The 20,854-nt window shown below is 50.6% G+C and overlaps 1 protein-coding gene across 2 annotated transcripts in view; it reads left to right on the top strand.

The window, feature by feature from the left end:
• Positions 1–6,638: 6,638 nt before the first annotated feature.
• The window catches only part of RIMS3 (regulating synaptic membrane exocytosis 3), a 42,862-nt gene continuing 28,646 nt past the window's right edge, over positions 6,639–20,854 (top strand). For both annotated transcript variants that reach the window (XR_001105228.3, XM_012439164.3), the window contains exon 1: positions 6,639–6,701. The gene's annotated coding sequence lies outside the window, so the exon portion shown is untranslated. The remainder of the gene's footprint in view (positions 6,702–20,854) is intronic.

Genomic DNA, 20,854 nt, shown 5'->3' with positions numbered 1-20,854 from the left:
AGACTGGATAATTTATAAAGAAAAGGTAGGCCAGGCTTGGTGGCTCATGCCTGTAATCCCATCACTTTGGGAAGATGAGGTGGGCAGATCACTGGAGATCAAGAGTTCAAGACCAGCCTGGGCAACATAATGAAACCCTGTCTCTATCAAAAATACAAAATTAGCCAGGTATAGTGGTGCATGTCTGTAGTCCCAGCTCCTTGGGAGGCTGGGACAGGAGAATAGCTTGAATCCGGGAGGTGGAAGTGGCAGTGAGCCAAGATCCCACCACTGCACTCCAGCCTAGGTGACAGAATGAGACTCCATCTCAAAAAAAAAAGAAAAGAAAAAGAAAAGAAAAGGGGTTTAATTTGCTCACAGTTCCACAGGCTGTACAGGAAGCATGATACTGGCATCTGCTCGTCTCTTGGGAGGCCTCAGGAAGCTTCCGATCATGGCTGAAGGCAAAGGGGGAGCCAGCACTTCTTACATGGTAGGAGCAGGAGCAAGACAGAGTGGCGGGGGCGTGCCACACACTTTTAAACAACCGGATCTCATGAGAACTCACTCACTATAACAAGAACAGCAACAAGGGGATGGTGCTAAACCATTCGTGAGAAACCACCCCTAGTATAATCACCTCCCACCAGGCCCTACCTCCAATACTGGGATTACAGTTTGACATTTGACGTGAGATTTTGGTGGGAATACAGATCCAAACCATTTCACCAACAATCTTAGTTTTGTATCTCCAGCCACAATTTCTCCTCTGAACTCCACAATGAATCAGCTGCCTATGCAGCCCTCATCTGGGGGGTCACAATATCTGCATCTAAACACATCCAGAATCAGCATCTCCCCCCAGGCCTGGGCATCCTCCAGGCTTCCCTGCCTTGGTGAAGAACATCTTCACCAACCTGTTGTAGGGACCACCTGCCTTCTACAGCCTCCCACAGCACAGTAGTGTCTACTACCTAAACCACAAAGTCTCTCCAATTTCTCTCTGCCTCCCTACCCCAAATGCCCATAGCTCTCAGTGGACCCCAAAAAAGTCTCCTCATTAGTTTCCCCAAATCTGCTCTTTCTTTTTACTAATCCATGCTCCTCATTGCAGCTGGAGTGACATTTTTAAAATGCTACTTTCTCATTTAACTCCTTTGCTGAAAGATTTCCAATATCTCTCCATTTTAAAAAAATATATTAAGTTATTGGCCAGACACAGTGGCTCACTCCTGTAATCCCAGCACTTTGGGAGGCTGAGGCAGGTGGATCAGGATTCAGGACTAGCCTGACCAACATGGTGAAACCCCATCTCTACAAAAAATACAAAAATTAGCCAGGTGTAGAGACACATGCCTGTAATCCCAGTTACCCAGGAGGCTGAGGTGGAAGAATGACTTGATCCCGGGAGGCAGAGGTTTCAGTGAGCTGAGATCATGCCACTGCCTCCAGCCTGGGTGACAGTGAGATTCCATCTCAAAAACAGAAAAAAAAAAACATTGTTATTATTCTAGCTAACACTTTTGGAAAACTTATGTCCTAAGTCCTGTTCTAAGAACTTTACACATATTAACTCATTTAATCTTCACAACTCTAAATATTCCCATTACACAGACAGGGAAACAGAAACTCAGAGAAGCAACTTCAGGGCCTTTGCGTAAGCTCTAACACATCCTTGGCTTGTTGACCTGGCTGACTGCTATTCAAACTTCAGATGGGATGCCTTGGGGAGCATTCGAAGATCTCCCTTGCTAGGTCAGGCCCTCCCATAGCATCTAGCCCAGTTTTCATTACACAATTATTTAGGGGGCCATTTGGTTCATGTCTGTCACCCCCATAGGCTTTAAATTCATGTTTGGCTCATAATTATATCTTGAATACTCAACATATAATAAGATTTGGGTGGCGATGTTCTTCACCAAGACAGGGAAGCCTGGAGGGGAGATGCTTATTCTGGATGTGTTTAGATGCAGATGCTGTGGGACATGCCAGATGAGGGCTGCATATCAATATAATAAATACTTGACATTTATTGAATGAATCAATGAAAAGCATTTTCAGTAGGAGAGGGGATTTGGTCACATTTGTTTTAGAAGGATTTCTCTTGTGTAAAAGTTTGAAAGTGGTGACACCAAGTCACTGACAGCAGCTGAATTCAGGAGTGACAGAAAGTCAGGCTGGACTAGAGGAGAGGCAAGAGGGATGGAGAGAAGTGGGTGAACCCAGGAAGTATTGGGGAAGCAGATTGGACGACCCTGACAATTAAGTGGATCGAAGTGAGGAAGAGGAGGGAGTCAAGAGGGACTCCAAGCTTCTGAGAGCACCTTGAACTGGGGCGGGGAGGCGTCTGCAAAAGAGGCAGGTTGGGTTGTCAGAGCATGCTGGCTGTCCCTAGACCCAACCAAGTGAAACATGGTAAACTTCTCAAAAAATCTTTGCACCTAAACTCCGTAGCTTTGTCCTGGTGTACTTTATTCAGCTCCATCTGTGGCCTACCCCCAAACTCAGAGTGCATAGATCACTGCTCTTCCCCCAAGCCCCACCGGATCCCTCCCCACTGCCTCCACCCCTTCTCGGGGTGAATGAGTCCTCTGTAGCTATCAGGATTTGCTGTATCAGGAGTGTTTCTCTGCTGTCACCTCTGATGACTATCTTCCTCAATTCGGAATCCCCAGCACCTGCAAAAGACCTGGATCAAGGTAAACCTCAAAAAAGTTTGTTTTATTGAATTTTCCCAAAGTATGGCTTTGTACATTAAGGAGTTGAGGCCAGGAATGGGGCATTAAATCCTGGTGCCACCACTTAGACAAGTCACTTTTTTTCAAGCCTCAGTTTGCTCCCATCAAACGGAGATGAGAATACTGTGGACCTACCTCGAAGAGTTGTTTTGAGGGGAAAATGAAACATGCTAGCTTAGGTGTTTAGCACAATGCCTGGGACATGGTTAGTTACCTCAAAAAATTAGTTGTTATTTATTTATTTATTTTTAAATTCTCGCCTTTATACTCAGAAGGGGCATGAGCAGGAACAGAGGGTTGAAGTACCCAGGATGGCCACGCGAGGGAAGTGGTGAGCAGCCTCCAGACGGACTTTGGCTCCGCTGTGCCAAGGCACCTGCTGAGGACCCAGATGGCCCGCCTGGGGTTTCCGGGGCTTCCCGGCCCCTGAACATGTGGGCACTGGCCAGAGCGCCACGGGAGAAGCCTCTGCCAGGTGCTCGGTCTCGACTCTCACAGCCCCAGCCGTCCCTCCTGCTCATCCCCATCTAAGCTTGGAGGGGCTGGCAGGCAGGAGGGGGAAGAGTGGAGGACAACCAAGATTGATCCCCTCCGTTTTGTCATTTATCTTTCAGATTGGCTTATGGCCGTTTTTTCTGTATAGAAGTCTTGTAGTCAAACATTTCCATGTTTTCTCTTATGGCTTCTAGGTTTCATTATGCTTAGAAAGTCTTTTCTATCTCCAAGATTATTAAAACATTCACTCATGTTTTTTTTTCTGATACATTATGGTGTTAAATATGTGCTTCACCTGAAATTTATTTCTGTGTAGCATAAGGGCACAGCTTTTTGTAATTTTCCCAAAAGGCTTGCTGGTTATTCCACCCATTTGTTGAAAGGCTTATCTCCCCTCCCCACTCCCTGTCAGACTCCCTCCCCATTTGCCTTAAGTGCTGTCTTTTATTCATTCATTCATTCATTTAGAGACAAGAGTCTTGCTCTGCTGCTCAGGCTGGAGTGCAGTGGCATGATCACAGTTCACTGAAGCCTTGACCTCCCAGGCTTAGGTAATCCTTCCACTTCAGTCTCCCTGGTAGCTGGGACTACAGGTATGTGCAACCATGCCCAGCTAAATTTTTGTGTTATTTTTTGAGACAAGGTTTTGCCATGTTGCCCAGGCTAGTCTCAAGTGATCCACCCACCTTGACCTCCTAAAGTGTTTGGATTACTGGCATGAGCCACTGTGCTGGGCTATAAAGTGCTATCTTTATCATAGATTGAATTCCTTTGTGGGGCTGGATCCATTTCTGTACTCCATTTTGTTCCACAGATCAGTCTAGTCCTGCTTCAATACCATACTGTTTTAAATACATTGACTTTATAGTATGTTTTAGTATCGGCTAAAACAAATCCCTTTTCATTACTTTTCTTCCTGAATTTTTTTTTTTTTGACATGGAGTCTTGCTCTGTTGCCCAGGTTGGAGTGCAAGTGGCATGATCTCGGCTCATTACAACCTCTGCCTCCTGGGTTCAAGTGATTCTCCTGCCTCAGCCTCCAGAGTAGCTGAGATTACAGGTGTGAGCCACCACACCTGACTAATTTTTTGTATTTTTAATAGAGATGGGGTTTCACCATGTTGGCCAGGCTGGTCTTGAACTCCTGATCTGCCCACCTTGGCCTCCCAAAGTGCTGGTATTACAGATGTGAGCCACGGCACCCGGCCTCTTCCTGGACTTTTTATTCATGTATGTTTATTCTATATACACTTAAGAATCACCCCCTCCCCCCCACCTCCCATCTAATCCTTCTGGTGGCCAGTATAGAACTTTGGAGTTACTGAAATTATAAGCAAACTGTACGTTGCACATTTCTCCAGAGAGAGTGCAAAGTTTTCATCAGATGTACAAAGGGAGCCCCTGGTTTATGTGTCTCTGTGAAAGGTGCCAGTGAGGAGCACAGGGGAAGCCTGATTCCTCTTTGCACTCCCACCCTTCACCTCCACCCTTGCTCCAGGTCCTGCCCTGGCCTCTATCCTGCCTCCCCTAATCTAGTCCCCCTTGCTGCTCCAGAGCAATCATTCCACCACCCAGGCCCTAGTTCCAGGCCTAGGCCTGAAGTAGAATAGAGGATGACAAAGCTTTAATTAATACATAAATAAAATCAGAAGTCCCAGCTCCACCTCTGACCAGCTATGAGACCCACTTTGAGGCTTTTCACATTGTAGGGCCTCAGTTTATGCTTCTCACAGACCAGGTGAGAAGGGAAGGCATAGGATGACTATGCCTCCTAGCTATCCTCAGAAGGAGGCCTTAATTCCAATAATTTTCCGTTTTCTCCCCACCTTCCAACTCCCCATTTACTTTTTTTTTTTTTTTTTTTTTGAGACAGAGTCACTCTGTTACTCAGGCTGTAGTGCAGTGGTGAGACCTCAGCTCACTGCAACCTCTGCCTCCTGGGTTCAAGTTATTCTTGTACCTCAGCCTCCTGAGTGGCCGAGACTACAGGTGCCAGACACCACGCCTGACTAATTTTTGTATTTTTAGTAGAGACATGGTTTCACCATGTTGGCCAGGCTGGTCTCGAACTCCTGGCCTCAAGTGATCCACCCACCTTGGCCTCCCAAAGCATTGGTATTACAAGCCTCAGTCACTGCGCCAGACCCCCATTTACATTTTCATTCATGCCCTCAGCAGGGAGACTACTGGTTTTACATGCCTTCAGCAAATATTAATTATTCTGTCCTCTCTGTCAATGAGTGGAATTCAAAACCACGGAGCCCAAGAGTGGAACTGACCAGTCCTAAGCAAGGTGAAACAGACAAGTTGGGGCAGGCATGACCCTAGGAAAGACTTTATACAGTATCCTCCCGGACTGCAGAAGAACTCAGGCCTCCAGGAGTCCATTTGGAGGTTTATTTAGGCAGATTCCAAGCCCTAGAACAGAGTTTCTCAGCCTCAGAAACCTGCTGACATTTTGGGCCTGACAATTCTCTGGCGCGGGGGCTATCCTGTGCATGGCAGGCGTGTAGCAGCATTCCTGGTCTCTTCTCATGAAATGCCAGTAGCAACCTCCTCGTTGTGAAAGCCAAAAACGTCTCCAGACATGGTCGAATGTTCCCTGGGGGGCAAAATCGCCCTAAGTTGAAAACCATTGCTCTAGAGGAAGTAGAGAGTGCAGGGCAAGGAGGTTAACCTGGGCTTCCGGGCCGGCTTCTCTACAGATCCTTCTGTCTGAAAGGGACAGTATAGTCTTTCTCTTCATACCAGGCACTTGGGCAAGTCTTCTCTCCTCTCTGAGCTTCAGTTTTTCCATCTGTAAGATGGACTTGACGTTTGTAAGTCGTTTCTTCTCACCATCTGACGTTCCTGGAACTGGTCCAGGATAGGGCAGGGGGCACCGCGGTGCCTGTGAGGTCCTGGGAGGTGCCCCAAAGATAAGGAAGGATGAGAAAGAACAGATGGGGGTGGTGGTGGAGAGAGGAGGCCGGGCAGGTGGCAGGAGCGTCTTAGGGACTTGTAGAGGCCTGAGGCGTTCCCAAACACTGCTTCTTCGATGCCTCATTAATGTAGGTCTCCCCCAATCCGGCAAGCCAAACTCCCCGGATTCCCCTAGGCCCCGCCCACCACCGAGGCCCGGCCCGTTGACCCCGCCCATCCCTGCTGCCCCGCCCCCAGCATGCCCCGCCTCCCTTCTCCTCCCGCCAGCCGGAGCTTGGGCTTTGCACCCGGCGGCGACTGAGAACGGTGGCTGCTGCGGAGCCGGTAGCGCAGGCGGGCGGAGCGGAGCTGCCCCCCTGGTGGCGGGCGATGCCCCCGTGAGCCTCCCTCGCCGCCCCTCCCCGCCCCGCGTGCCTACCCACTCGGAGTCCGCGCCCGCCTGGGGCCGGGCCGCGCCTACTGCCGGGTCCGCGGGGCGGGGTCCCGGGGCAGCACCTGCCCCGCCTTGCGGAGCCGCCTAGGCCTGCGGAGCCCCCCTCCCTATCTGGACCCCGGCCCCACCTCCGGGTAAGTCAGCAGGCCTTGCTCGCCTGGGAGTGGACGTGGGGAGGGGGCTGCAGAGGTCTGGAGGACCATGGGGGGAGGGGTCTCTGGTCCTGAAGCGCAACGTAGGGATGTGTGTGTGCAGGGGCGGGGGTGGGGGGATGAGCACAGGGTGTGAGAGAGCTCTGGGGCGGGGGCTAAGGGATGAGAGAGGGACGTGGGGTGTTTGGGGACGCCTGGAAAATGGGGAAGGGGTCCCAGAGTCTTGAGTTCTTAGCCGCTGCTCAGAGCTCCTGGGACCCTCAACAGCGTTGCCTGGCATGACATTTTTGGAAAGTGCTTAAAATCCCTCCTGGAAAGGGAGCTGGAAGGCAGCCTGCCTTTCTCCCTCCTGCCTGTGCCCTGGTTGAGAAGCAGCCACTTTTTCCTCCCAACGTGACATCGTCGTGGTGGCCAGAGGACCGCCCCCCCCACTCCAGCCCCATAAAAGAAAAGGAGTGCTGCTCACTCCAGCCCTAGGGTGGGAAGAGGGGGCTTTGGGAAGCTGGAAAAGCAGTTGGTCAGCAAAATGGTGCAGAGCCCAGGGTCCAGGGAGGCTTGGCAAGACCCTTGATGGGCAACTTGGGCACGCTGTCATTCATGGGGGGGATTTCTTCCCTGACTGGCCGCCTGGGTACCTGGACCCCATCACCTCTGGACAACTCAGCCCTGAGGATTGGGTTTCTTCAGTGTCCTGGTCCTGAAAGCTCAGGAAGGATCCTGGAATGGGGTGGGCAACTGGCATACCAAGGCTAGAGAACAGGGGGCACTGACTGGCACTGCCACCTGGGGCCTGTTTGAATGTGGCCCTTCAGGGCTTGGACACCTGGGTGAATATCAGTGTCCAACCCTAGCCCCAGGGATGTTATCAGGATGTAGGGAAGCAAGCTGCTGCCCCTTTGGTCCTGTCCTCTATCCATAATGACTTCTTCAGTCTGGGTTCCTTGGGTTTTGGGGCCTGAAGTCATGGGAGGAGGATTGGGCCTGGTCACCAAGGGGTTAATGAGCCATCTCCCCGCCCCCCCCCACCCACCCCATAGTTGCTGCTAGCCATCAATTAGTCTGTAATCAGGCAGCTGCCAACTGTCCCCAGGGGCATGTGGTTAGCTTAATGGGTCATTCTTGGTTGAGGAGGAGGGGTGGGTGGGTTGGTCAGGAACGTGCTGAGGAGGTGGCCCATGCAACTTGTGCTTAAACCAGGCGCCATGCCCTTTAGTGTTTGTTTAGTGCTCATAGACCCCTTTCCTGCCTTCTGTGCCTGACTGCCTTGCTTAGGGACTTCAGCCCTGGGGTTCTACACTTACCCGACCCTTACAGGGTATGAAGCCCAGGGTTGGTTAAACTTGGCTTCAAACCCAAGCTCTGCCACTTTCTGGCTGTGTGATGTTGAGGAAATCACTTCCCTTCTCTGAGACTCTTTCGGTAAAACAAACCCAGCTGCTATGTGGGTAACAGGAAGGAGCGAGTGAAATGGTGGATTTGAGCTGCGCAGCACAGTGCCTGGCACTCAGGAGGGCTCAGCAGATCACTGCTGAACTCATAAGCAACCTCTGTGCCAAGTACTTGCTGGGGCCAGCGTGCAGGAGCCAGGTGCTGAGGACCCAGCAGGGACCACAGTCCTTCTCTCAGGGCAAGTGGCCTGTGTACACTGTCTTAACTAGTCTCTCTCCCTCCCTCCTTCCTCAGTGATGCTTCTGGTCTCTGGACTTTAATTGGATTTTACTGCGAGGAGCCCAGGCCTAAAGCTGCTACTCTCTGGGCTTCCCAACTTCCTGCCCAGATGCTGAGCTCTGTGGGGTCTGTCAGGGGTCTGGGTGATGTCTGCAGCTGCAATAGCAGCTGGCCCTTTAAGGAGGGAAGAAAACAATTATCTGGCCTGGGCATTGCATCAGCTGGAGCCTATAGGGTCCCTGGGGAGGGGGGAGCAGGCTGGTGGTTGATTTCATTAGTGCCATGTGAGAACTCTCACCTGACTCTGCCCCACTCCCCAGCCACAACCTTTCCCAGGCAACAGCTGCCTCTGTGCCTCCTCTCACTCCAGGGGCACCACCTTGGAGAGCTCTCTGTGTGTACCCCCCAGTCCATGTCATGGGCTCCAGCAGAGGAGGGAAGTGTCTCTCACACTGGCCCTTTGCTGACTGTGGCACTGTCTCTCCTGCTAGCAATCTGCTGACTTGGGGTGCGGGATGCGTCTCCTGTACTGGCATTTTGCTGATGATGGGGGTGTTTCTCCCACACTGGCATTTTGTTGACCCAAGGGAGGAGTGATTTCTACACTGGCCTCTCACTGACAGTGGGGCTGTCTCCTACACTGGTATATCGCTGACCTGATGGAAGAGCTTTATCAGCTGGGGTGTGTATGAATTGAAGGCGGGGGTTAGAAACAAGAGCTCTGGTTGGAGGTGAGCTTGCTGGGAATGGTGAGTCACAGGGGTTGTGTGGTTTGGGGCAGAGAAGAGACCAGGCACTTGGGCATCAGACAGACAGGATTAAAATCTAATGCCTTCCGCTTCCAAACTGTTATCACTTCAGGCAGGTGGCCTCAACTCCTAAGTCTCAGTCTCCTCTGGAAAAGAAGAATAATTTCTACCCATACTGCCCCACCCCATCTGGAATGTGGGTAGGGAATTAAATGTAGTAACCAGATGTACTGTACCTAGTCCAGGGTTGGCAGGGGGAGGGTACATCCTGTATGATGGTTCTCTTCCCTTTGCAAGTTTGAGCTCTTCATAGCTTGAGCTCAAGAAGCCTAGACAAGAAAAGGAGGGTCTGGAAGGAATGAAGAAAAAACGAGAAAGAATGCCCAGCCCTCTTGCCTCTGTGGCAGGAGGATGCATTCAGTCCACCAGGTATCTCTGATATATCAGGCTCTATGTGCCAGGTGACCCCTGCCCTCACGGAGCTGACATTCTAGCCGGGGCAAGACCCAGATCAAGTAATTACATGTGTGACATGTGTAGAAAGGAGGTACTCAGGGGAGCTCTGGAACCTGTCTCTGAAATTGCTCTCCTGCCCTCTGTAGTCTGGGAAAGATTCCTGGAGGTGGACGTCTCAGCTGAGTCATGAAGGGTGCCAAGGAGTTGTAGAGGCAAAGAAGAAGGGATGAGGGAGGGGAACAGTGTGTCTGAGGTCCTGGTGATGGTGAGAACAGGCTTGGAGTGGTGGAGGGAGGGCAGTGTAGGCAGGCCCAGGACAGCCCAGCCGGATTTCCTAGTCTAGCAGGATACTAAAGCCTCGGGAATTTATCCTGGGGCCAATGTCAATCCCTAAAGGGTTTGAAGCAGAAAAGGCAAGATTTGCTTTCCCCAGAATGTTAGGGTCTGTGGCCCTCAGGCAGAGCCTTCTTGAAAGTGACTTTTTGCCCTCTCCTACCCCTTTCCCAGTGCCTCAGCCTCAGTCCCAGGGAACCCGTTGTTTATGTGGCTGGCCCCAGGAGGAAGGGGGGCCAGTCCCAGTCCCTCCAGCTCCCTCTCTCCAGTCTAAGTTGCATCACAGCCTTGTTGACGAGGCTCAGCCCTTGGGGCCAGGTTCTTCCAACCTCCCTGGGGAGCCAGAGGGCAAGACGCAGGGCTTTGGCACCAGGCTGATCTGCGCTCACATCCCAGCTCTGCAGTTCCTGAGCTGGGTGATCTCTGGGAAGGCATACCCATCTCTGAACTTCAGTGTCCTCAACTATAAAATGGAGTTAATGTTATATCTAGGAAAAGGATAAAGTACAGTTCCACGTGGAAATCATAAAAGCCCTGTTTCAATGTCAGTTGGCATTTTTACTCTGTTGTGTGGGGGCTGACATCAACTCTGGGCCAGGCCCAGGGCTGGCTGGGGGTGGGAGCAGGGCTGGTTTCAAGAGTCTATGGTCACGCGGGGCCCTGTGCCTAGAAGGACCCCACACTTAGTTTAATGTTCTGCGGACATCATCTTAAAATTCTTAGTAACTTTGCACAAGGGGTCCTGCGTTTTCATTTAGCACTGGGCTCTGCGTATTATATAGCCCTACAAATCGGGTAGGGCAGGAAGAGGCAAGGTAAGACACAGACTTGCAAAGAGTTCCCAAGTATGAGGTAGAGGGCATGACTAACCATCCCAGGGTAGGTGGGATGTTAATAAGACTAACACTTAGTGAATACTGTGTGCTAGTTCTCTGCCCGTCACTTTACACACTCATCTTCAAATAGCCCTATGAGGTAGGTACTATCATCATCTCCGTGGTATAGATGAGGAAACTGAGGTTATCTGTCCAAAGTCACACAGCTATCAAGTGGTAGAGCTGAGATTCAAAACCAGGTTGTCCAACTGCAGAGCAATGCATACACCAGGGAAGTCTCCACCTAGGAGGAGCAGCCACCTGCACTGGGTTTAAAGGATAACTTAGAGTTTGCCCAAAGGGAAGAAGTGCAGTGGGGAAGGGAGGGCTGTGGCAGCCGGGAAGAATCCAGGCTAAGGGCATGATGCTTGGCCAGGAGAAGGGGAGCCAGAGCCTGGTGCCTTCTGGGGTTGAGAGAAGGTAACCTCTGCATTTCATGGTCCTGATTTGCCAAGCTCAGAGCCCCTTGTCACTGTGCCCCAGGTCCTGCTACTACCATGGCTCCTCAAGTTGCCCCAATCCCTCTTCCCACTGTTTTGCCCCCTCCCTTCCTACCTTCCAGGTAATCTCATTTAATCTCTTGACTTTAATGATCTCTTCTGGGTTCAAGATCTGCAGGTCTGGCTGGATGCGGTGGCTCACACCTCCTCAAAGTTCTGGGAGGCTGAGGCAGGTGGATCACTTGAGCCCAGGAGTTCAAGACCAGCTTGGGCAATGTGGCAAAACCCTATCTCTACAAAAAAAATACAAAAATTAGCTGGGCATGGTAGCACGTGCCTGTAGTCCCAGCTACTTAGGGGGCTGAAGTGGGAGGATCGCTTGAGCCTGGGAGGTTGAAGCTGTAGTGAGCTGTGTTTGTGCCACTGCACTCCAGCTTGTGTGACAAAGTGAGACCCTGTCTCAAAAAAAAGCCCCAACAATCTGCAGGTGCAACTGCTTCCTGGACTACACTTAGATGTCTCACAATCAGCTTCAGGTCAGGTCCAGACCCGGCTCTGGACTCTCCTACCTGCACCTGCTCTGTCTTTAGGCTCCCCGGTTCATCTCTGGCACCCCATCTACCCACCTGGTCAAGCTGGAAAGCTGGAAGTTCCCCTGGATACTTCCCTCTCCCCGTCCCACGCCCCCATAGCCAGTCCTCAGCAAGTCCTGTTAGTCCTCCTGAATTTCTGCCTTGAGTCCATGGACCCTCTCGCTGCCCCCCACCCCCTCCGGGCCACCGTTGGCTCTCACCTGGGCCACTGTGACAGCCTCCTACCTGGTCTCCTGACATTTGTTCTTGCCCCGCTTTCTTTCATGATCTTCTTAGGATAAACGTTGGATTGTGTCATTTCCCTGCTTAGGACCCTTCCAAGCCTTCTTGGAATGAAAGCCAGATGCACTGACGCAGTCTCCGAGGCCCTGTGGGATCTGGTTCTTGCCTACCTTTTTGTGTCTTCTTCCGCCACTCTCCCGCTCCCTCAGCTGCAGGACTTCCACACGTGTTGTCCCCAATCCTGGAATGCACGCCCCCTCTCGGGGCCCTGCTAACTCCTACTTATCCTTCAGATAGATACCAGCTCGAACGTCATTTCCGCAGGGAAGCCTAAAAACTAGACAGTAAACAGCACCCCGCTCCAGAGGACCTTGTACTTCTTCATAACGTTCAGCACACTCGAATCACTTTTCCGTCGTGTCTCTTTCATGCTAGACTGTGGACTCTGTGGGCTCAGGAATCCTGTTTTGCCTCACCCCAGCACATAGTAGGTACACAGGGAGCTGTTGGGTGAATGAAGGGACTGGATGAGGAGTGCTGCAGCCTCCTAACTGGTCCCTGCCTCCAGGCCTGCCTTTTCCAGCCCTTTCTCCAGGCAGCCCCAGACCAATCTTTCTAAAACACAGAACTGACCCTGTCACCCCCTGCTACTTAAAATACTTCAATAGCTCCCCATCACTGACAGGAAAAGGCCTCGGCTTCTTATCATGGTATTCAAAGCCCTTTGTGATGTGCGCCCAACTGCCTGTCTCCCCTGCTTCCCCGCCACACTTTGAACTCCTGGCGGTCCCTCTAACGCACCAAGCTGTTTTGAGTCTCTGTGCATCTGCACTTGCTGTTCCCTTTGCTTGTAATGCCTCCCCACCCCTACTTTGTCTCCATGGAGAACGTCCTTAATTCTTCAAAATCAGCTCAGTTGCTACCTTTGCTGTGAAACCTGCGGAGCCCTTCCGCCCCTCCCCGGGCAGAGTTAGCCCGCCCCCCTCTGCCACATCTGTGCGAAGTCTACATCTCTTACTCGCTGTCTCCCACTGAACTGGGCTCCTCCGACGCAGGCACAGTGATTATTTTTTCAGGATTGTTCATCTGCGTACCTCCGGCTCCCAGCTTCTCTCTTGTCTTAATTAGGTCTTTGCTTATATACAGAAACCCACTCAAACCAGCTTCAGTAATAAAGAAGGGTTTATTATGAGGATACAAGGGATTCCCGGGAACTAAGGGGAAGGAAAAGCATTAGCTTCAGGAAGGCGGGACCTGGAGGCCAAGAGAACTTGAAGCATCCATTCTCTGCACCCTGTTGGCCGTCTTTGCCTTTCTGTCTCCACAAACTGAACATCTCTGCCTTTTCAGGCACCAAGCCACCTATAGTTCCAGTATTGTGTCTCTCGGTTTCAGCCACATGGAGAGAGACAACATGGGGCTTGGCAGATCCAATCCCAAACTCCCAGGAGAGGATCTGATTGGCTCAGAATGGGGCAGGTGCCCATCCTGGTCCAATCATCTGTAGCTACTGGGAAGGATCAAAGAGACATGCAAACATGGCTCTCAGTGCCCCCTTCAGCGAAGGGGTGTCTTTGTTAGCTGGGCAAGGACTTCCAAAGACATCTGGAATTCTTAGAGTGCCAACGTGGGTGCAGGCAGTTGGGCCTGAGTCCCAGCCTTCCATCTGGACAGCAGCTGGAGAAAAAAGGCCTGGAATTGTGACTTAAAGGGGAGACTTTTCTTGGGCAGGAGTGCCCATAACAGGATCTGAAAAACCTGTCAAATGTCATTTAGAGGCCTGAGGAGAGGGAGGGAGAGGAAAGCCTGAATTTTCTCACCTTTCTTTGGAGTGAGGAGAGAGGGAAGAGGAAGACAGGAGCAGTCAGAAGACTCTTTCCCCACCAAAATCTTCATTCTCCAAGACATACTCATTCTTTTCCTCAGTGAAAAATCAAACTATGTCTACCCCACCTTCCCCCTAGTGACTCATTCTTGACTTGTACTGATTCTGTTCTTTGTACTTCCCTGGTAATAAACATTTTTTTAGCCCTTACTCTATGCCAGATATTGTGTTCACACATTTCATTTAATCTTCACTCCCTATAAGATGGGTACCATTATTGTTCCCATTTTATTTTGTTTTTTTTTTTAGAGACAGGGTCTCATTTTGTTGCCCAGGCTGGAGCGTAGTGGCTCGAACATGGCTCACTGCAGTCTCAACTTCTTAGGCTCAAATGATCCTCCCAATAGCTGGGACTACAGGTGCACACCACCATGCCTGGCTAATTTTTTTTTGAGACAGGGTCACATTTTGTCACTCACACTTTAAACTCCTAGGCTCAAGTAATCCTCCCACCTCAACCTCCTTGGTAACTAGATATGGAGTCATGCCACCATAGCCAGCTCATTTTTATATTTTTTTGTAGAGACAGGGTTTCACCATGCTGCCCAGATTGGTCTCCAATTCCTGGGTTCAAGCAATCCTCCCATCTTGGCCTCTGGAAGTGCTGGGATTACAGGTGTGAGCCACCACACCCAGCCTGTCAACTCCTTTTACAGATAAGGAAACTGCAGTTCAGGCATTTACAGGCTAGATTTTAAAGCTCTTCACCTCTCTTAATCGCTGCGATTTGCTGACTTGCCTCCTTGCTGTTTGGGATTGTGAGGGTCTCATGGGCAGATAGCACATTACCATCCTTTCTCTTTCCCCACTGCCCAGCAAGGGCTGCCAACTGTAGGATAGATGGATGCAGGTAGAGTAGAAAAGGCGTCTGGGTGGGTGTCAAGTCTCTGACTTGTGGATCTGCCCTGTGGAGCTGGCTCTGTGACTATGGACACGTCTCTTATCCTTTCTGAGCCTCACTTTTCTCATTCAGAAATGGGGATGATAATTCCTCTTCTGAGACTCATATTAGATGGTGGCCATTATGACAATTTGTGAATAGAAAAGGACCAAGCAATCTCTAAAGGGTTGTTATTACCAGAATGGGCTGCAGCAACAGGGCACTAGCTGGCCACTGTGCTCTAACTCCTGCAAGAGGTGGACAAGCCTAGAGCTTCCCAGTGTGTGGAGTGGGACCCGGGATGACTTTCAGTGCCATTGCATAACCCTGGCTCACATAGTGAGAAAGTTGGTTCCCTTTCAACACTACCAAATCCAAGATTGTCCAAGGGAGAAAGTGTCAGTGAAATTTCTAGTGTGTCTTTAACAACTTTCCAACACTGGCTGCCCTCCCTTTTTAACAGAGAGCTCTGAGGCTAGGCTCAGAACATTGGCTGGCAACTCCATGTAGCTAAAACATAATAACATAATTTTGTTTTTACTGTATTTGTTTTATCATCATTTTCTATTTATTAAAAGTGATATTGGCTTTCCATTTATAGTAATAACATGGTTTCTGTTGAAAATAGTTGCATTTAAGTTAAAAGTGTCAATTTATTTATTTTTATCTGTTTATTTTTTTATCGAGACTGGATCTCACTCTGTCGCCCAGGCTGGAGTGTAGAGGCCTGAGCTTGGCTCACCTCAGCCTTGACCTCCTGGACTCAAGTGATCCTCCTACCTCAGCCTCTCGAATAGCTGGGACTACAGATGTGAGCCACCATTGTCCCTGGCCAAAGTGTCAATTTAAAGAAAATAAGTGCCGGGCGTGGTGGCTCATACCTGTAATCCCACCACTTTGGAAGGCCGAGGCAGGAGGATCACAAGGTCAGGAGTTCAAGACCAGCCTGACCAATATGGTGAAACCCCGTCTCTACTAAAAATACGAAAATTAGCCAGGCATGGTGGTGTGTGCCTGTAGTGTCAGTTACTCAGGAGGCTGAGGCAGGAAAATCGCTTGAACCTGGGAGGCGGAGGTTGCAGTGAGCCAAGATCTTGCCACTGCACTCCAGCCTGGGTGACAGAGTGAGACTCCATCTCCAAAAAGAAAAAGAAAATAAATAACAAACAATACAGGAGTCTGTAGGTTTTTTGTTTTTTTTTTGTTTTTTTTTGAGACAAAGTCTCACTCTGTCATCAGGCTGGAATGCAGTGGCATGATCTTGGCTCTCTGCAACCTCTGACTTCCGGGTTCAAGCGATTCTCCTGCCTCAGCCTCCCCAGTAGCTGGGATTACAGGTGCATACCACCATGCCTGGCTGATTTTTGTATTTTTAGTAGAGACGAGATTTCACCATGTTGGCCAGGATGGTCTCGATCTCCTGACCTTGTGATCCACCCACTTCTGACTCCCAAAGTGCTGGGATTACAGGCGTGAGCCACTGCACCCAGACTAGGAGCCTGTAGATTTGGCAAAAATAATGAGGTGGCACACAGTGTTATGCACTTAATGCAAAATTGGGAAATGGTATGGGGATGTCCGACATATTCACAGTTGGCCTAGATAATTTTGAAGATCCCTTCCACCTGCCGGACAAATCTAGAGGTCTCCCCCTGCTGTACTGGCCTGCTCTCCTCTGCTCACTTTGAACCCTGGCTTGGGTTTCTTTTGGAGGATCCTGCCATGATTTCCATGTAGACAGGGTCCCCAGGGTGGGCAGGAGAATTTGTGCCATCATTTTCACAACCTGCTTGGGATGGGGGCTCACGGAGATGGGGTGTCTGAATGTGGTAGGATGCTACCTCATCTCTGAGGCCAGGATTTGAGACCTCCTTGGGGGAGTAGAGACTGCATACCCCACAGTTCTCCTGCTTCCCATGTGTGACACAGGCCTCAGGGAGGCCTAGGGAGCAGTGAGGCTTTGGGAGCCACAGGTAAGGGCAAAGCTGCCCCTGGGGCTTCATGTCCCAGAGCTTGGGGCTCAGGGACAGTGAAGCAGGAGGCTTCGGAGTCTCATAGGTCCCTCGTCTCCTACTCCCCACTTTGCCCACCGCTTTGTGCCAACTGCCTGTCCCTGGGAACTCACAGCAGATCCCAGGGGGCCTCAGAGGACACAGTGGATTCATCCTCAGGGCTTACGAGCAGGGCCAAAGTAGAGAAGGCAGATGGGAAGGAGGGAGGGAAGTCCTGTCTGCCCCTTCCCTAGTCCCATGTTCACAGTGAGAAGGGTGGCCTGGGCACCAGGAGGATGGAGCGCCTGGGTAAAATGTGGGATGTGTGCTTGTGTATCCATGGTGAATGTTTGAGGGTCTCTGTGAAGGCATAATGTGTTTGTGTACATATGAGAGAGTTTGTGTGTGTGTGTGTGTGTGTGTGTGTGTGTGTATCCCTGGCGAATGTAACTCTGTAGCTCACAGATATGTCTGAGGGTCTCTGAGGGCATACTGTATGTGCACTGTGTGTGTGTCTGTGGTGAATGTATCTTCATGCGATATGTCTGCGGTTCTCTGTGAGGGAGTTTTTGTGCAGCGTGTGAGTTTGTGTGTGTGGTAAGGTGTGTCATGGGTCTGTGTGATGTGTGTGAGTCTGTGTAGCTGCATCTCCATGCCATGTGAGTCTGATGCACAAGGTGTGTTTTTATGTGCATGTGTGTGCTCGGTGTCTGAGTGTCTGTCTAGGTGGATTGCCTGCTGGGTGTGGTGTGTGCCTGTTGTTTTGTGTACGTCATCGTCTTTGTACAGCGTGCATCTTGCTCTGTGGTGCGTCTGAGCGGCCGACCGAAGGTGTATGGCGTGTGCGCGGGTCTTTGTGCCATGAAACGGTCCGGGGGATGGAGGGATTGCAGGGAATGCGTGCACATCTTTGGGCGGTATCTGTCTGGGCTGGGGCCGAGGCTGTGCTAGGTTTCTGAGGAGGGTCCCCAGGGTGGGCAGCGGGCGCGGGCGGCGCCTTCCGGCTTGGCGCGGGGCTGGTAACTGGAGCCCCTTCCCCCCATGAAATATTGATCGGGTCTCGTGGGCGGTTCGGGGGAGGGGCGGGAGTGGAGGGGAGGAGGACAGGGAGGCGGGAGGAAGGCGGGCCGCCGGCCGCTGTCCGTGGTGCTGCCGCGTCTCCCCCAGCAAGGGCGTTGGTGCTCAGACGAGAGTGGGCCTGGGTGAGGGAGAGTTTGTCCCATCCACCAACACCCTAAGGGGGGCCCCTGCCTCTCAGGATGAGCCTACATGTCTCTTCTGCTGTCCCCCACTCCGTCTAGGAAGGGAGAACAGGGGAACCAAATGTGTATCTTATTGGGATCCAGTATCCACCAGCTAGGGTGACCATATGGCTGGGTTTGCCTGGCACAGTCCTCATTTTCACCTACGGTCCAGGTATGATTGTGAGTATTGTCCCTGCTTATCCTCACAAGGGTCCCAGGTGGATGATAAATTATGTGCTCACCTGTAATAAAGCTTTGATCCAAAGACCTTTTCCCAGTCGCCTCTGCTCTGCCCTGGGAGTTCTCCAGCCATGTGGGCACGTAAGTGTGTGTGTTTGTGTGTGTGGTGGCATGTGTGGAAATTGTCCTTCCTGTGCTAGGACTGAGCTGGAATAAGTGCTTCAGAGCCCTGGGCTCTGACAGCACCCCAAATCCTCCCCAGTGCATCCAGCCCCCTTTTCTTTCAGTCCAAATTCTGCTTTCCATTCCAGCTGTGCTCCTTTCAGACCTGGGCTTCCCCTGTGCCTTAGGGAGTGAGTCAGAGTATCTCCCTAGCCTCCCTCCTGCATCCTGAGCTGGAAAGGCTCCTTTTTGGTCTCAGTATCAGGACGTTGTAGGGCTTCCAGCTTGGCCATCTGTATACTCACAGCATCTTCTGTGAGTTCCTCTCCTACTTTTCACCATGGACTCTCCCTCCTTCAGTTGATTCCCTCTTCCTCCTACCTCTAACTGTGAATATTACCTCTCAATCTTTCCTCACTCTATGCTCTTTTCTGGGCATTCTCCTTCCTTCCACACCCCATTTTTTTCTTTGGAGAATACACCCAAATCCTGCCCACTCACCTTGCTCTCTTGAGTGCTAGTGAATCAGCTTACCTGGTCAACACCTGAATGTGGGAGTTGCAGCATTATCTCAGACCTATCGTGACTAAAATGGGGATTCATCTTCTCCTTAAGCCAGGCTTTTTTCTCTAGGACCTCAAGCTTTGCTCATGGCACCTCTCACCCCCATCCTTCCTGTAAATAATCTTGGATTTCATTTTTCCCTCTCCCCTACTTTTCCACCTCACTCACTCTAGGCAATCCCCTAACCCCACCCATGACTCCTGGCCACGTTTCTTCTTCGCACCTCACTTTCTGAAGCAGTGCAGCCCTTCTTCCACCATGGATGTAACAGACTCCTGGCTGCTCTTCCTGCTGTCAGACTTCTTTCTGATTCTGCACTCAGTGTCAGATTGATCTCTGTAAAGCATTACATCTAAATCATGTCAGATTTCACTCCTACAGGATGAAAGCCAAGCTTCTTAGCCCCACATTTGGAGCCCTGCACTGGCTGCTCCCAGCCTCTTTCCAGCCCCCTGTTCCACAGTTGTACCTACCTCCTCTCCAACTGCACTGTTCTGTTCACCAGCCTCTGAACACAACGTTTTCTCCCTGGGCCTTCCTAGTAGTTACCACCTCTTTCCTTTAGAACCACCTTTGCCTTTCCAAACCTCACCTATCTTTTGAGGTGCAACTACTGGGATGATGCCTTCTCTGGCCTCCCCTTCCCTGAAGTGTTCACTCTTTCTGCAGAACAATTAGAGCAATGTCTCTTCATCCCTCAGTGCTTTGGGTGGTCCATGGATCAGCAGCATGGGCATCACTTGGAAGTTTCTTAGAAATGCAGAATCTCAGGCTCCACCTGTGACCCATGGATCAAAGCAAGCTCCCCAGGTGATTCACCTGCACATTTCGATTTGAGAAGCACTGAATGGTGTGGTCATTGAGGACAGGATCTTGCTTCTATTTGGGGGAGTCACCTTTGGCCAAGAGTAGTGGTATTCTCCAGTGTCAAGTTTCATAGCCCCTGTAAGGAGACAGGTACCACATCTGGCCAGATCTTACAAGCCAAGGGAGGGGGTGAATCGTGGAGATGGCTGAGAAGAATGTGTACCCTGGCTGGCTCCTTCCCACCCATAATCTATACCCTGCAAGGCCCTAGAGCTCATGCTCTGTGAATCTGACTCCGGAAAGCACTCTAGTGACACGAGGAGGAATCAATTAATCAATAAAAAGCAGTTATCAAGCAGATAGAAGAACTTTTCCTTCTTCACAAAACACACATTGGTGGAAATGCCTGTTACTTTAATGTATGTTTTGAAAGGAAAAATAACGTGGTTTTGGTTTTTTCTTTATTATAACATTAATACAGTTTTTAAAGTAGTAACTTAGGAAAACAAAATATGTCACATGGAGAAAATAAAAATGACTCACAATGCTATAAATACTGCTAATTTAATGTTTTAGGTTGCTATTCATTCATTCTACAAATATTTACTGAGCCCTGCTATATGCCAGACCTGTGCCAGGTACTAGGGATTCAGGGTGAAGAAGACGACAGGGTTCCTATTTTTAAACAGCTCACAGCCAGGGGGCGGGGTGTGGGAGACAAGCTCGGAACAAGTTAGGAACAGCAGTGTGTTCATTTCCTAGGCAAGCTGAAACAAAGTGCCCCAAACAGGATGACTTAAAACAACAGAAATGTAGGCTCTCACGGTTCTGAAGGCTACAAGTCTAAAATCAGGTGTTGGCAGAGTTTCTTCCTTCTGTGTTCTGTGAGGGAAAATCTGTTCCGTGCCTCTCCCCTGGTTTCTGGTGACAGGTGGCAATCCTTGGCGTTCCTTGGCGCGTTGACGCGTCACTCCCATTTCTGCCTCCATCAGCACATGGCACTCTCCCCGTGTCTGTCTTCACGTGGCCACCTGCCTATAAGGACAGTGGTTATATTGGATGAGGGACCCGCCCTTCTCCAGAATG

Source organism: Aotus nancymaae, unplaced genomic scaffold (assembly GCF_030222135.1).
Source record: "Aotus nancymaae isolate 86718 unplaced genomic scaffold, 86718_ANA_hifiasm-v0.15.2.pri h1tg000007l, whole genome shotgun sequence".
Taxonomy (NCBI): domain Eukaryota; kingdom Metazoa; phylum Chordata; class Mammalia; order Primates; family Aotidae; genus Aotus; species Aotus nancymaae.
The sequence above is the reverse complement of the archived record's forward strand: the minus strand, read 5'-3'. Positions and strand labels throughout refer to the sequence as shown.